Source organism: Suncus etruscus, chromosome 7 (genome assembly GCF_024139225.1).
Source record: "Suncus etruscus isolate mSunEtr1 chromosome 7, mSunEtr1.pri.cur, whole genome shotgun sequence".
Taxonomy (NCBI): Eukaryota; Metazoa; Chordata; class Mammalia; order Eulipotyphla; family Soricidae; genus Suncus; species Suncus etruscus.
This window is the reverse complement of record NC_064854.1, coordinates 64306053-64323406: the sequence shown is the minus strand read 5'-3', so window position 1 is coordinate 64323406 and position 17354 is coordinate 64306053. Positions and strand designations below refer to the sequence as shown.

At 35.7% G+C, this 17354-nt stretch overlaps 1 protein-coding gene and 1 pseudogene across 2 annotated transcripts in view; one reads left to right on the top strand and one right to left on the bottom strand.

The window, feature by feature from the left end:
- The window catches only part of MYO6 (myosin VI), a 205469-nt gene that overhangs the window by 178113 nt on the left and 10002 nt on the right, over positions 1-17354 (top strand). The gene's annotated exons all lie outside the window — the stretch shown is intronic.
- LOC126013751 (RNA transcription, translation and transport factor protein-like) lies at positions 2549-3256 on the bottom strand (annotated as a pseudogene).

Here is a 17354-nt window from a genome sequence, read left to right as displayed (position 1 = left end):
AAGGCCTTTCCAGGCTCTCACCATGTCCTATGGTCCTCTGAGTCTGCCAGGAGTGATTTCTGAGTTCAGAGCTAGGAGTAACCCTTGAACACCATCAGGTGTGGCCCCAAACCAAACAAACTTCAAACTTTAATCTATTTTTTTTTATTAATATCTTTATTTAAACACCTTGATTACAAATATTATTGTAGTTGGGTTTCAGTCATGTAAAGGACATCTCCTTCACCTTCAGTGCAATATTCCCATAACCAGTGTCCTCAACATTCCCATCACCAATCTTCCTCCTCCCTACCCTACCTCCACCGGTACTCTAGACAGGCTTTCTACTTCCTTCATTCATTCACTTTGTTATGATAGTTCTCAATGTAGTTATTTCTCTAATTGCCCTCATCACTCTGTGGTGAGTTTCATGTCGTGAGCTGGACCGTCCAGCCCTCCTCTTTTTGTCTCTAAGAATTATTGCAAAAAATGTCTTTTATTTTTCTTAAAACCCATAGATGAGTGAGACTATTCTCCGTCTATCTCTCTCCCTCTAACTTGTTTCACTCAGCATAATAGATTCCATGTACATTCATGTATAGGAAAATTTCATAACGTCATCTCTTCTGATGACTGCATAATATTCCATTGTGTATACGTACCACAGTTTCTTTAGCCATTCATCTGTTAAAGAGGCATCTTGGTTGTTTCCAGGGTCTGGCTATTGTAAATAGCACTGCAATGAATATAGGTGTGAGGAAGGGATTTTTGTATTTATTATTGTGTTCCTAGAGTGTGTCCCTAGGAGTGGTATTATTTGTGTGTGTGTGTGTGTGTGTGTGTGTGTGTGTGTGTGTGTGTGTGTGTCCTTAGGAGTAGTATAACTGGATTGTATGGGAGCTCAATTTCCAGTTTTTGGAGGAATCTCCATATCACTTTCAATAAAGGTCAGACTAGATGGCATTCCCACCAGCAATGAATAGGAGTTCCTTTCTCTCCACATCCCTGCCAGCACTGCTTGTTCTCAATCTTTGTGATGTGTGCCAATCTCTGTGGTGTGAGGTGGTACTTCATAATTTTGATTTGCATCTCCCTGATGATTAGTGATGTGGAGCTTTTTTCATGTGCCTTTTGGCTATTTGTATTTCTTCTTTGACAAAGTGTCTGTCCATTTCTTCTCCCCATTTTTTGATGGGATTAGATGTTTTTTTCTTGTAAAGTTCTGACAGTGCCTTGTATATTTTGGATATTAGCCCCTTATCTGATAGATATTGGGTAAATAGTTTCTCCCACTCAGTGGGTGGCTCTTGTATCCTGGGCACTATTTCCTTTGAGGTGCAGAAGCTTCTCAACTTAATATATTCCCATCTGTTTATCTCTGCTTCCATTTATTTGAAGAGATCAGTTTCCTCCTTGAAGATACCTTTAGTCTCAATGTTATGAAGTGTTTTACCTACATGTTGTTCTATATATCTTATGGTTTCGGGTCTGATATCAAGGTCTTTAATTCATTTGGATTTTACCTTTATACATGATGTTAGCTGGGGGTCTGAGTTTTCTTTTTTGCAAGTGGCTAATTGTTTGTGCCAACATCACTGGTTGAAGAGGCTTTCCTTGCTCCATTTTGGATTTATTGACTTATATCTATTTTTAAAGTTAAGTGAATGAAGCACTTAAGTGATTTTCCCAACATTAAAACTATTTTTAAAAATATAAACTGGACATTGAGCTTTCATATGATCCAGCTATACCACTTTTAGGGATATACTCTAGGAACACAAAAACACAATATAAATATGCGCTATATACCTATATTCATTGTAGCACTATTCACAATAGCCAGAATCTGGAAACAACCCAGATTCCCGACAACCGATGAAAGGCTAAAGAAACTGTGGTACACATACACAATGGAATACTATGCAGCTGTCAATAGAGATGAAGTCATGACCTTTTACTATACAAAGGTTTACTATACATGGGTTGAAGGGTAAACCATTATGCTGAGTGAATAAGTCAGAGGGAGAAAAATAGACACAAAATAGTCTCACTTATCTATGGGATTTAAGAAAAATAAAAAACACTATTGTAACAATACCCAGAGACAACAGAGCTGAGGTCTAGAATATTGGTCTATGAGATATATGTTACCACAGAGGTTGGTGAGTGCAGTTAGAGAAATAATTACACTAACAACAAACATGACAATGAGAATGACTGAGAGAAGTAGAATGCCTGTCTCAAATATAGGCATGGATTTGGGGGAGGAAAAGGAGGGGTTTTAGAGCATTTGCACTGTGGGAAGACATGTATTTTATTTTTTTGTTCCTAGGGTATATCACTAGTAGTTTTTCAGATGGATCATATGGGAGCTCATTTTCCAGGTTTTTTTTTTCCCCACTTTTCCCAACTTTATTAAAGAAAATGCACTGATGGTAAATCTCTAGAACATAGTCAATTTTCTGGACTTCCAATCTCAAAAACATGACATTTGATTTTGAAACACATGCCAGAGTGTACATGGTTCCAATGGTACTAAGAAAGGGAGAAACTAAAATCCTATAAATATTCATCTTCCAACTTTGACCAGTCTGTGGTCTGTCTTTAGATGGGCAATAATTGCCTGAATAGCTACTATGGCTTCTTTAATTTTTGTCTGTAGCTCTCTTCTATATGCAGCAATTGCAGAATTAGAGCAGCTTCATTAGAGAATATGCTTATCTAAAGCAACAGGCATGCCCTCCTTTGTTTGATTTGCTTTAGCTACTGCATTCTGTGTCAGACGCTCCTGGACCAAAATGCAAATTGCCTTAAGCATTACAAGGTAATCATCATGATGCTGAATCTGAAGATAGGCCAATTGTAAAGTCAGGGTTAGTTATATCCAAATTGATCAATGGTTCTGCATTTTTAGCTGTATTGTCAGAGTTTCTTGTATTATCTGGAGATAAATCTTCGTATTTTTCAGCATTCTCTCCATATTCAAGTCTAACTGTTAAGCCAAGAAGCCAATCAATTGCTTCTTTTCCATCTTGAATCTTGAAAGGACAGTTAACATTGTTGAGATACTTTTCAATGAACTTGGGCCACTCACTGCTGTGGATATTTCTTAAATTAACTCTGTCTTCAATCTTGTAATGTCCGATCTTCTGGTCTTCAAGCCAAACAATAAAGTTTCTAAATTCGGTTTCATCTTTGCAATTGAAGCCCAAAGGATTGTGATAGTTGCGGGTCATGAGATTGCATTGGAACATGGTCCCTGCTTCTCACTCTGCCTCCCCCCAGCCCCCATGGTTCCAGCCAGGAGAGGAGAGAGGAGGGTTTTTTTCCCTTGAGGAATATTCATATTGTTTTCCAGAAAGGCTGGATTAGACAGAATTCCCACCAACAGTGAATGAGAGTTCCTTTCTCCCTGCATTGATGCCAGCACCAGTTATTTTTTTAATGTTTTTCTCTTTTTTTTAATTTTTTGTTTAAACAACTTTATGACATACATGATTGTGTTTGGGTTTCAGTCATGTAAAGAACACCACCCATCACCAGTGCAACATTCCCATCACCAATGTCCCAAATCTCCCTCCTCCCCACCCAACCCCTGCCTTTACTCTAGACAGGCTTTCTATTTCCCTCATACATTCTCATTATTAGGATAGTTCAAAATGTAGTTATTTCTCTAACTAAACTCATCCCTGTTGTGGTGAGCTTCATGAGGTGAGCTGTAACTTCGAGCTTTTTTCTCTTTTGTGTCTGAAAGTTATTATTGCAAGAATGTCTTTCATTTTTCTTAAAACCCATAGATGAGTGAGACAATTCTGCGTCTTTCTCTCTCTCTCTGACTTATTTCACTCAGCATAATAGATTCCATGTACATCCATGTATAGGAAAATTTCATGACTTCATTTCTCCTGACAGCTGCATAATATTCCATTGTGTATATGTACCAGTTTCTTTAGCCATTCATCTGTTGAAGGGTATCTTGGCTATTTCCAGAGTCTTGCTATGGTAAATAGTGCTGCAATGTATATAGGTGTAAGGAAGGGATTTTTGTATTGTAATTTTGTGTTCCTAGGGTATATTCCTAGGAGTGGTATAGCTGGGTCGTATGGGAGCTCGATTTCTAGTTTTTGGAGGAATCTCCATATTGCTTTCCATAAAGGTTGAACTAGACGGCATTCCCACCGGCAGTGGATAAGAGTTCCTTTCTCTCCACATCCCCGCCAACACTGCTTGTTCTCATTCTTTGTGATGTGTGCCAATCTCTGGGGTGTGAGGTGGTACATCATAGTTGTTTTGATTTGCATCTCCCTGATGATTAGTGATGTGGAGCATTTTTTCATGTGTCTTTTGGCCATTTGTATTTCTTCTTTGTCAAATTGTCTGTCCATTTCTTCTCCCCATTTTTTGATGGGATTAGATGTTCTTTTTTTGTAAATTTCTGTCAGTGCCTTGTATATTTTGGAGATTAGCCCCTTATCTGATGGATATTGGGTGAATAGTTTCTCCCACTCAGTGAGTGGCTCTTGTATCCTGGGCACTATTTCTTTTGAGGTGCAGAAGCTTCTCAGTTTAATATATTCCCATCTGTTAATCACTGTTTTCACTTGCTTGGCGAGTGCAGTTTCCTCTTTGAAGATGCCTTAATCTCAATGTCCTGGAGTATTTTACCTACGTGTTGTTCTATATATCTATGGTTTCAGGTCTGATATTGAGGTCTTTCATCTATTTGGATTTAACCTTCGTACATGATGTTAGCTGGGGGTCTAAGTTCAATTTTTTGCAAGTGGCTAGCCAGTAGTGCCAACACCACTTGTTGAAGAGGCTTTCTTTGCTCCATTTAGGATTTCTTGCTCCATTATAAAAAATTAGGTGATTGTATGTCTGGGGAACATTCCTGAGTATTCAAGCCTATTCCACTGATCTGAGGGCCTGTCTTTATTTTAATACCATGCTGTTTTGATAACCATTGCTTTGTAGTACAGTTTAAAGTTGGGGAAAGTAATTCCTCCCATGTTCTTTTCCCAATGATTGCGTTAGCTATTCGAGGGTGTTTATTGTTCCAAATGAATTTGAAAAGTGCCTGATCTACTTCTTTGAAGAATGTCATGGGTATCTTTAGAGGGATTGTATTAAATCTGTACAATGCTTTGGGGAGTATTGCCATTTTAATGATGTTAATCCTGCCAATCCATGAGCAGGGTATGTGTTTCCATTTCCGTGTGTCTTCTCTTATTTCTTGGAGCAGAGTTTTGTAGTTTTCTTTGTATAGGTCCTTCACATTTTTAGTCAAGTTGATTCCAAGATATTTGAGTTTGTGTGGCACTATTGTGAATGGGGTTGTTTTCTTAATGTCCATTTCTTTCTTATTACTATTGATGTATAGAAAGGCCATTGATTTTTTTTGTTTGTTTGGTTTTTTTTTGTTTTTTGTTTTTTTGGGCCACACCCGGCGGTGCTCAGGGGTGACTCCTGGCTGTCTGCTCAGAAATAGCTCCTGGCAGGTACGGGAGGACCATATGGGACACCGGGATTCGAATCAACCACGTTTGGTCCTGGACTGGCTGCTTGCAAGGCAAACACCACTGTGCTATCTCTCTGGGCCCAGGCCATTGATTTTTGTGTGTTAATTTTGTAGCCTGCCACTTTGCTATATGAGTCTATTGTTTCTAGAAGCCTTTTGGTAGAGACTTTAGGGTTTTCTAGGTAGAGTATCATGTCATCTGCAAACAGCGAGAGCTTGACTTCTATTTTCCTATCTGGATTCCCTTGATATCTTTTTCTTGCCTAATCGCTATAGCAAGTACTTCCAGTTCTATGTTGAATAGGAGTAGCACCAGTTATTCTTATTCTTTGTGATTTGTGTCAGTGTCTGTGGCATGAGATGATACATCATTCTTGTTTTGATTTGCATCTCCTTGATGATTAGTGATGTGGAGCTTTTTTTTTTTGGTGTTTTGGGCCACACCCATTTGATGCTCAGGGGTTCTCTTGGCTAAGCGCTAAGAAAATGCCCCAGGGTTGAGAGGACCATATGGGACGCCGGGGGATCGAACTGCGGTCCTTTCTTGGCTAGCGCTTGCAAGGCAGACACCTTACCTCTAGCGCCACCTCACTGGCCCCGATGTGGAGCATTTTAATGAGCTGTTTGGCCATCTGTATTTCTTTGAGGAGATGTCTTTTTATTTCTTATCTACATTTTTTAATGAGGTTAGATTTTTTCTTAATTGTTCAATTCTGTCAGTACCTTGTATATCTTAGATATTAATTATCCCCTTATCTGATGAGTGTTGGTGAATAGTTTTCCCCATTCGATGGGTGGCCTTTGTATCCTAGTCATTGTTTCTTTTGAGATGCAGAAGCTTCTCAATTTAATGTAATACCATTTGTTTATTTCGGTTTCCATTTGTTTGGACAGTGGTGCTTCTTCTTTGAAGATACCTTTAGTCTCAATATCATGGAGTATTTTGCTTATGTTTCCTTATATATACCTATAGTTTCAGGTCTGATATTAATGTTTTTAATCCATTTTGATTTGATCTTTGTGCATGGTTTTAAATAGAGGTCTAAGTTTTTTTTTTTTTTTTTTTTTTTTGCATGTGGTTCCAACAGCACTTGTAGAAAAGGCTTTCCTTGCTGCATTTTGCATTTCTTGCCAGTTTAGCAAAGATTAATTGACTGCATGTCTGGGCTCATTCTCAGAATACTGTAGTCTATTCCATGGATCTGAGGGCCTGTCTTTATTTTAATGCCATGCTGTTTTAATGACTCTTGCTTTGTAATACAATTTAAAGTTGGGGAAAGTGATACCTCCCATCTTTTTTCCCCTAAGGTTTACTTTAGCTATTCCTGGGCAATCATTGTTCCGAATGAATTTCAGGAGTGTTTGATCAACTTCTTTCAAGATTGTCATAGGTTTTACCTTAAGTAATTCAAGTATTAAGGGGCCGGACTGGTGGCACTAGAGGTAAGGTGTCTGTCTTGCAAGCGCTAGCCTAGGACAGACTGTGGTTTGATCCCCTGGCGTTCCATATGGTCCCCAAGCCAGGAATGATTTCTGAGCGCATAGCCAGGAGTAATCCCTGAGCATCACCAGGTGTGGCCCCAAAACAAACAAAAATAACAACAACAAAAAGAATGCTAACCCCTGCCTTCAACAGTCAAATATCTGAGTATGACTTTTGTTTCACAAACCTTAAATAACTAAAGCTTCCCATTGAATGGAAAGTTTACATATTGTGAACACATATTATATATACATATATATTTATACACACATGTTATGTATTATAATCTTACAGTAAAATTTTCACACCAGCTTTATGCAAAATGCATGCTAATATGTAACAAAATTGTGCACCATAATGTATTGCTCCTTTAATAAATACAATCAGCATAAAATCCTCAAGAGAAAAGATATTAATAAAATGATTAGGAAACAATGCATTCTTAATATGTTTTACTTTTTAATATAACTTATATAATCTTAAATGAATACAATTTATATTTTGTTGCTTTGGTTTGTTTGGTTGGTTCACACCCAGCTGTGCTCTACATTCATTCTGGCTCTGAATTGATGGTGTGTATATGTGTGTGTGTGTGTGTGTGTGTGTGTGTGTGTGTGTGTTAATAAGAGTCCTGAAATTGTGTAAATGTTTGCAATAGGAGCTATGAATCAAGAACACCTTCCCTATTGCAGGAAACTTTTTGCTACTACTATAGGAAGCTTTCAGGTTTCTTTTACTCTCCTGTTAGTTGCCTGTTAAGGAAGCTTCCACCACACTTATCACATTTCTTTGTTTTTGTTGTTTTTTTTTTTTTTTTTGGGCCACAACTGGTGACACCCAGGGGCGTGTCTCCTGACACAATACTCCTGGCTATGCTCAGAAATTGTTCCTGGCTTGGGGAACCATATGGGATGCTGGGAATAGAACCCAGGTCTGTCCTGGGTCAACCGCATTCAAGGTAAATGTCCTACTGCCGTGCTATTGTACCAGCACCACTTATCACATTATTTTTGTAATTGTTAGAAGGATTGCATTAAATATTCACTAACCCTTTGGGAAATATTGTCATTTGAAGGATGCTAATCCTCTCAATCCATGAACAAGGTGTATATCTCCATTTTCTTGTATTCATTGTATATCTTTGTATATCTCCTTGTATATCATTGTATATCTCCATTTCCTTGTATTATTTCTTGAAGCAGTGTTTTATAGTTTTCTTTGTATAGATTCCTCACCTCTTTAGTTATGTTGACTCTAATGTATTTGAGTTTCTGTGAACGAGATTGGTTTTTTAATGTATATTTCTTCACTATCATTATTTGTGTTTAAGAAGGCCATTGATTTTTGCGTGTTAATTTTGTAGACTGCCACTTTGCTATACAAATCTATTTCTAGAATTTTTTTGTGAGAGTCTTTAGGATTTTTTAAATATAGTATCATGTCATCTGCAAACAGTGATAGCTTGACTTCTTCCTTTCCTATCTGGATGCCCTTGATATATTTTTCTCTCATAATTATTATGTCAAGTACTTCCAGTATTATGTTGAAGAGTTATATCATCCCAAACTCTAATCTCTAATATCTTTAAGAAAATACTGCAGTTAACAGAACTATTATGGATTATGTTCATCTAAGATACACCTTAATGAATTCTTATTTCTGTTTATGTTCTAACTTCATGCTAAATATTTGAAGTATTATATTATACCCACTGGTTTCCCTCTACTTTAGGTAAGATACTACTAATATTGAGATTTATCCCCATTTTCTCAGATGTTATAAATTACTTGTGATTTAAGTTAAACAGAATGAAGTAGGTAATAGGATTACAACAGAGTAATTCAAGCATTTGTGGCCTGATAGAATTCTTTTTTGTTATTTGGGCCAAATCCTTGGTAGATGTTTCCCTCTCTGTAAGGTTTCTTTATTAGAAACTTTGCCAAGGCTTCTGGAGTATCCTTCCTTCTAAGTCTTCTGGTTCTTTGCTGCTTTGTACTATAAGCAGTACTACTTTCTGATAAATAATGATTTTTTTTACATTTTTTTTGTTTGATTATTTTAGAGGCTGAATGTTTTGATTAGTTGATTATTTTAGAGGCTGAATGTTTTGATTAGTACTCAATTTATTCCTGGAAAATGTGTAAGAACTCTATCTGTAACTATGTTATTTATTTATTTATTTATTTTTATTGTGGGCAAAGTGAATTACATATCTTTCACAGTAATATTTAAGGCACATAGTAGTAATGAATGAGGCACATTCCCACTACCATTGTTGTCCTCCCTCCACTCCTGTTCCCAGCATGCATTCTCTTCCCCCACCTCTACCCACCTCCACAGTTCTGGTTCAACTTTCCCCCCATGTATAGCTTGCTGTAGATTGGGTATCATTTATGTTGTCGTTGACTTTGGATTTTGTGTTCAAGTCTGATCATTTCTTTTTTTTTTATAATTTTTATTTTTATCATAGTGGCTTACATATTGTTGACAATAATATTTTAGGTACATATTAACATAATATCAGGGGGATTCCCATCACCGAATTATTCTCCCTACACCTCCGTTCCCATCCTATCTCCAATACCCTCCTCCCTCACCCCCGGGGCTGCTAGAATACGTGGTCCCCTCTGAGCCTAGCTTACTTTTTAGTGGTCCTACTTACTTTTAGTGGTCTTGGTACCTCCCTTGTTTCCTCCTCTAATTGGGAGGTGGGATTAGATAGTTCAAGTTATGTGGTTTTGTTTGAAGAAGAGAGAAATGATAAACTGGGGTAAAAATAAAATATGCCGAAAATGGGCGGAGTCCTTCTAGAGGCTCTCATCATCGGTTTGAGAGACAAAGGGGAGAAAGAAGGTGAAACACCCCAACAGTACACAAAGAAGTGTCAAATAAAATACCCATGAGCACTCCAACAATAAAGATAAGCACCACATAAAAGCCATGGTCTTGAGATAAAAAGCATGGCAGAGCACCTAAAGAAAGAAAAGAACAGAAGAAAAAATTAAAAAAATAAATATAAATGGAGACAACAACTTTAATAACCATACCAAAACGAAGAAATTGACAAAACCTAGATAGATAAAAAAAATTGTTTTGTGCTTTTTTTTGTCCCTCCTGCACAGGCACAGTAAATATTGGGGTCATTCGGAAAGAAATTCCCTTGGCTAAGAGATACAGGATATCTCCACCCTTGGAGTATATTGTCATGGGATTAACTATATACTCCGTTTAGGTTCATTTACTCTCCCCTCGATGCTTTTGTGGTGTTTGGGAAGACTTCTGCTCCATCCTAGGTGATAAAATCAGATCTCTGTATCTAGATATCTCGGTATCTGCACAGGTCAAGAGGTGGAACTTATGATGAAGCCTTTCTTTGTGGTTTTAGAAGATCTGTTCCCTCAGTGTCATTTTAATCTCTTCTGTGGTTGGTGGTCTTGGTCTTTGTGCTGATCCTAAGATGGAGCCTAGGATAGCATCTTTCGTTATGTTTCCAGAAGACCCATTCTGTTGCAATTGTCTCAGACAGACCCTCGGAACTGAAGATCATGGTTGTTGTGCAGGTCGTAGCTCAAACTATAGACTAGGGCTTTTTTATTGGTCACAGGATACATACAGTCCGGTCATGGTTCTATCAGCCAATCATCTGTAAAACACGATCTTGGCTTTTGGACAGACCAAAGTGTGATAAGTCTTCTGATTTTGTCTTATCGTCAGCTGGAGGGGTAGGATAACCTGCTCTTAGGTCAAGTTGTTCTCATTTTCCTCGTTGTCAGGATATCATATTAGAGCTGGCACTTGTTAGTGTCCGAACAGTATTAAGGATGCTCGGATGGGATTTGTTTCCTGTAGCTGTCGTGAAGAACTGTGTTGTTTCTATGTCTGGGATCCAGGGTTCAAGGCTGGACGGATGGTGTCTAATCACCTGGGGTCTAAGTTGGGTCCACGTGACATATTTTTAAGATAGGAGATGTCCCTGTATTGTTAACAAGTATGAGTTTTTATCCCTAGTAGATAAGAGCTCATTTTTATATGTAAGATTTCCCCCCTTTTTAGTGTGTCTTTGCAGGGGGAAATGGTGCTACATTATATTGCTGGTGCATTTGGGGGTGGAATAAGAAGAAAACGGAAATAGGTCACACACCCAAAAAAGATAAAAATAGAAATAAAAATATATGTGCTTACATACATATATATATGTATATATGTATATATATATATATATATATATATATAAAACAAAGATTTTAAATAAATGAAGTAACAAAGTAATTAAAGGAACAAAATGATGCTATAGACCAGTGGTCCTCAAACTATGGCCCGCGGGCCACATATTGTATTTGTATCTGTTTTGTTTCTTCATTGCAAAATAAGATATATGCAGTGTGCATAAGAATTCGTTCATAAGTTTTGTTTTTACTATAGTCAGACCCTCTAATGGTCTGAGGGACTGTGAACTGGCCCTTTGTTTAAAATGTTTGAGGACCCCTGCTATAGACTATCTTACATTTGGGGAAAAGCAGGTAAAGAGATAGTGCAATACAGGACTTATACTTTTGATGGAAGTATAGGTTTCCCCAATGTCTTTTGAGATTTTCTTGTGGTGTGTGGGTTTGCAGGTGCCTTTTCATTACACACCTTGAACTTCTTGAGGTTGGCAAAAGTTTTGCAGCAGGGAGGTCTTGGAAAGAGTTCTTGCTTTGGGGATACTTTTAGTGCTGAGTCTGGTTTCAAGTAACAGTCCACGCTAGGTAGAGTTGGTAAGGAGGGCCGCGCAGCTTGAGTCAGCAGGGGAGTTGGCTGATCATTTCTTATTTCCACAAATGGACATACGACTGTCTGGTCTTGGTACCATCCATTTTTCTCCCTCCAATTATGATTATGGTCAAGGTAATTCCAGTAGTGTGGCTCTAGTGGAGATATAAGAAGGGATATGGGAGGAGTCTTTGGAAGAAAAAAGGGGAATGAAGAAAAAAAGAAAAAAGTAACAAAAAAAATAAAACAAGATGAGACAAAAACAAAACAAAATGAAAAACCAATAAGGGGGTAACAAAAAGTACAAAATGGATTAAAAAAAAAGGAAAAAAAAACAGACCAACAACTTCTTAAAAAAAGGATTGTGTTTCTTTTTTTTCTTTTTTCTTTTTGCATAGACACAGTAAACATTGAAAATTAGAAAGGGAATTCCCTTGGCCTAAGAGATACAGGGTTTCTCCGCTCTTGAAGCATACTGCCATGGGAACAACTACAGGCTCCATACTCACTCTTTTGCACACCCCAAGGTCTTTTCATGGTGCCAGAAGAATTTCTGCTCAGGTGTGGGCAATGACATCCCGCCTTTGTAGCTGAAGATCTTTATATTTGCGTAGATCATAGGGTGAAGGCTAGGAGAGGTTTTTTGTTTGTTTGTTTGTTTGTTTTGTTTGTTTGTTTGTTTTCTACGGTTCTAGGATTTCTGTTCCATCACCTGTAATCAGTCCTCTGTGGGTAGTGGACTTGGTTTTGCTCTGATCCTAGGTCCGAGCCTAGGCTATAATCTTTCAGCATGGTTCCAGATGTTCTGCTCAGTTGCAGTTGTTAGAGTCAGACCTCTGGGATTAGAGATCTTGTTTTTTGTATGATTCTGAAGCTGAGGCCTAGTCTAGGAACTTAGTAAGTTTGTTATTAATATATATCATGAAAATGTTCTTGGGTTCTAGGATGTACTAAAAATAAAAATATAGATTAATTCTGCAATAATAAACAACCTAAGTTACTTTTCTAGCATGGATTCCCATCCAGTGACGTCTGTGTAAGAAATACTTTTTATGTATCTACAAACACATATATAATCAACTTTGCATTCATTGTTTAGTGGAAAGTGATTTCACATTACATAAAATTATAAAATAATCAGATTTAATAATAACAAGTAGGCAAACTCACAATGTGTGGATTTTTCAATCTTGATATATTTGCTCTATCATTTTAATTGAGTATTTTGATTTATTCACTTCTAATCATTTTAATTATATATCTTAAAACATTAAAATTATAAGTGACCAAATAATTAAAGACAATAGTTTTAGAAATCATTGGTACACAATTAGCTCAATTGGTTATGCTATTAATGAGATTATATTTTTTTTTCAGGATTGGTGACTCAAGATACAAAATGACACCGTATGTCATTTCTTTTTTTGTAAAACTACATTTAGTCATGCTATTGTTTTATAATAGCTTATCAATACTTTAGGATAATTTCTTAATTTAAGAAAATTTTATATTTTCTTTTACTAAAGATAATAAATTTGTTTCCTCTCTCCCTTATATTTTGAGTTTTTGGTCTTGGGACCAGATATGGTAGTAGTGCTCAGGTCTATTTCTGGCTCTGTACTCAGGCATTACTCTTGGTGAGATCAGAGGACTGTATATGCTAAAATGAATATGTGTCAACTGCATGCAAGGCAGTTGACTCTACCCACTGTTCTATCATTTCAGTCCCATTTCCTCTTTCATTTCTGCCAGGAAATGTATTTTATTGCTTCTTTTTGTCAGTCACAAATAGTAATTAAGATGTTTGCTTCCATTGTTTTCTAGCTCTTTAAAACTTTAATAGCTATTTTATGCCTCTTGATTATCCCATACTTATGCCTTACCAGAAGATAGGGAAATATAAATAAGAATAAATAAAATAGTTATATAATTTGCATCACAGCAGCTTAATTTTGGGTAATATATATGTAATGTATGTAACATTTCATTTTTTCGTATCTAAAATATCACATAACCTGGAATTTTATACAGAATGTCAATTTTGATACTAATACTTTTCATTTTAAGAATCCCATATAGAGAAAGGATCTAAGTAATATTGGATATATACAATGAAATGTATGCAAAAATATACTGTAAATTTTTAAATGTGCTTAACATATGAATTTAATTTTAAACTTTAAGGACTTCAACTATAATCTCTATAGCCAGAGTTTTCAACTCAAAACTCACTGCTAACATTGTTTTATAAATAAGGCCTTAATTCTTTCTAAGCAATACATGTGATGGAAAAATACAAAATTGTAGAAAAGTTCAAGGATATAATTTTCTTAATTCTACATTAGAATCAATAGAAATGTTTTTATCTACAAATGCTAAAATATAGATATGCTGTATCAGTCAATTAAATACCACAAAATAATGAACTGTTGTTTATAGAGTTCTGAACAGAGCACAGTACTGTTTTCTCTCAATAATATAATGGTTGCATTCTTAGAAAAAAAAAGAATATTAAAAGATTGGGGCCTTCATACCTATTTACAGGGCATAGTGGATAGGGCATTGTCTTTGTATGCAGCAGACTGAGGTTTGATACCTGGCATCCCATATGGCCCCATTATCACTGCCAGGAATAATTCCTGAGCAGAGAACTAGAAGTAAACCCCTGACTGTCACTAGGTGTGGCCCCAATTTTCCCAAGTTAAGAGAAAATGTATGTATTGTTTTTATGGGGGGCTATAGTGGTGATACTCAGGGATTACTCCTGTCTCTGTGTGCAGGGATCACTCACTCCTAGAAGGGGTCTGGGGACCATGTGGATTGAACCTGGGCCAACCACAAGCAAGACCCATTGTCTATAGTCATAAGAATTTTATCAAAGCTTTAAATATATCAGGCACTTAATCGCCTATTTTGCTCACTTGGTAGAGCATGACACTTATAAATACTTTAGAACCTTGAAGTCTGACAAGAAAAGGTCAACTTTCAGCAACAGCTCCCTTTGGGGGTAAGGGGGCTAGAAGTCTAACTCAGCATCAAGCTTAGGCTGTGCCACTGAACCACATCTCTGACTCATTGTACCTTGTTCTATTTATCTACAAAAATTCTGTTTCGTTTTGTTTGGGGCCACACTGGCAATACTTAGGGCTTACTCCTGGATCTGTAATCAGGAGTCACTCTTGATAGTGTTCAGGACCATATGGGGTGCTAATAATTGAACCTGGGTCTGCTGCATTAAAGTCAAGCAGCCTACCTCCTGTACTATTGCTCCAGATATGCCACTGCAAAAATCTTATATAGAATCTATACCCCTCCAGTTTTCAGTATTTACTTAGAACATGCTAATTATATATATACATATATACTATCAAAAACCTTATTCTCATAAGATTTTACTAAAAGTTTCTACTACAAAAATGAAAATATGTCTAAATAACCTTAACTGTATTTAAACAAAACTGTTGTTTCTTAGCTCTCTATTGAAAAGTATGTTAAGACTTTTATTATGTAAAACTACAGTGATATATTAATGATATTATTGAAAATATAAATTTTAATTATGTTCTTAGGTTTTCAAAACAATTTATATAGTTATCTTTTTAACATGATATTCTGTCTTTACTATTTTTCTTATAGGGAACAAATGGCAAAAGAAATGTCAGATATTTTGAGTAGGTTAGTACAATGTATAATTGGGATAATGAGTGTTTTCTCAAAATCATGTTTATAAATTATTTTTCACTGTTTGAACTAGAACCTCTTACAAACATTCCCTACTTTTATTGTTAGATTGTCTGCATAAAAAGTTCCCCTCACTCTTCTTTCACAATAGCATAAAAAGGATTTTAAAACCAATCAATGAGTGATTTCTAAATCAATGTTTCACTGAAAATTATCATTGGCACTTTGGATGTTACTGTTCTCTTGGCTGTTATTGTTTAGTAATGACTGCTGAGCTGAGGAGGAGATAAAATAAAGCTCCGTGGAACTTTTATACTGTTCAGGACCTCTAGACATTAATTTAAAACCATTGATTTATAAATTGATCCACCAAAGACTGTATAGCTATCTTGTGGGATTAGTTCTGTCAGTTTTGTAAGTGGGCCTGAATCAGCACCATTCTCCTGGTCAAGTTTGAAGTTATAATGAGTATATATTTAAGAATTAAAGGTAAATTTTTATATTAATTCCTTAACAAATCTAAATAATTTTTTAAGTATACCTTTCTTTTACTATTTATATCTTAAAATATATAGAACTTTATAAGATAGAAAAAAGTAATTAATTGCATTTCATTTGTATGCTTTGTAGAATATATTTTTAGAATTAATGTTGTTTAGGGTAATATACATGAAAAGTCAATAATATTAAATTAATACTTTTTGAAGATTTAATTTTAGTGCAGTATTTTTTTAATTTCAAAACATTTCTTATATATATTTGTACCTCAATATGTAAATTCATTTATCTTTCAGAATAAGAACAGCATCAACAAAACCCATAATAATTTTAGCTGCTATTTTAAACAAACTAGTGAAAACTAGAAATTTTTTTCTTACTGAATGATATTTTAGAGATATGTAAAAGAAGAAATAATTTTAATAAATGTTAAAACATAATTTTCAAGAGTTATAAACCTTGTTGACACAGCTTATTCTTTATTAAGAAAACAGTTAAGAAAAAGCTACAGGGAAAAATGTCAATCACAAAGCTTAAGAAAAGTATAGATTCTGTAGTTTACTTAAAACACAATTTATTTATTTTCATCTTAAAAATTAAAAACTCCAATTCAACCCAAAATTACAGGAAATACTAAATGACCACACATTAATTAAAAGTATAATAATTTTTAGTTATGTGGATAAAGAATACTATATTTATTATTTAAAAATGAAAACATGGGGCTGAAGTGATAGCACAGTGGTAGGATTTTTGTCTTGCATGTAGTTGCCCAGGACAGACCTGGGTTTGATCCCCAGCATCCCACCAGGTGTGGCCCAAAACAAACAAAAAGAGAAAACATGTGTTCTTTAAAATGAGATCCTCTTATAAGCCATATATTTAATTAAGTTTAATATTGAATAAAATATTCTTTATTTTCAGAACAACATGATTACCTACTTTCAAATGTTTTTTCTGTATTATTCCATGAGTCTGTCTTTGATCTCCAAGATTTTTAACATTTTTTGGGGGGCACACATGGCAGCGTTCAGGGATTACTCCTGGCTCTACACTCAGAAATCACTCATGGCAGGCTCGGGGGACCATACGGGATGGTGGGATTCGAACCATCATCCTTCTGCATGCAAGGCAAATGCCTTACCTTGATGCTTTCTCTCTGGCAAGATTTTTAACTTTTAAAATATAAAATAATAGCTAGCTGTGAGGTCATTTTTGGACATGAAACCTTGAATATCTATCTCCTCAAGAAGAAAACAGTTAAATACCTGCCAGAGGACAAACTGTGATACCTGAGAAGTAATATTTTACTTTGATACTTAGTTATTTTAATATTTATTCCATCTTTTTATTTTATGGTAAAGTGTGCATAAATTATTTTGTTACATGAATAAAGTCTATTTGCAGCTTTTCTGAGAATCTGTGGAAATTGTAATATTTTGT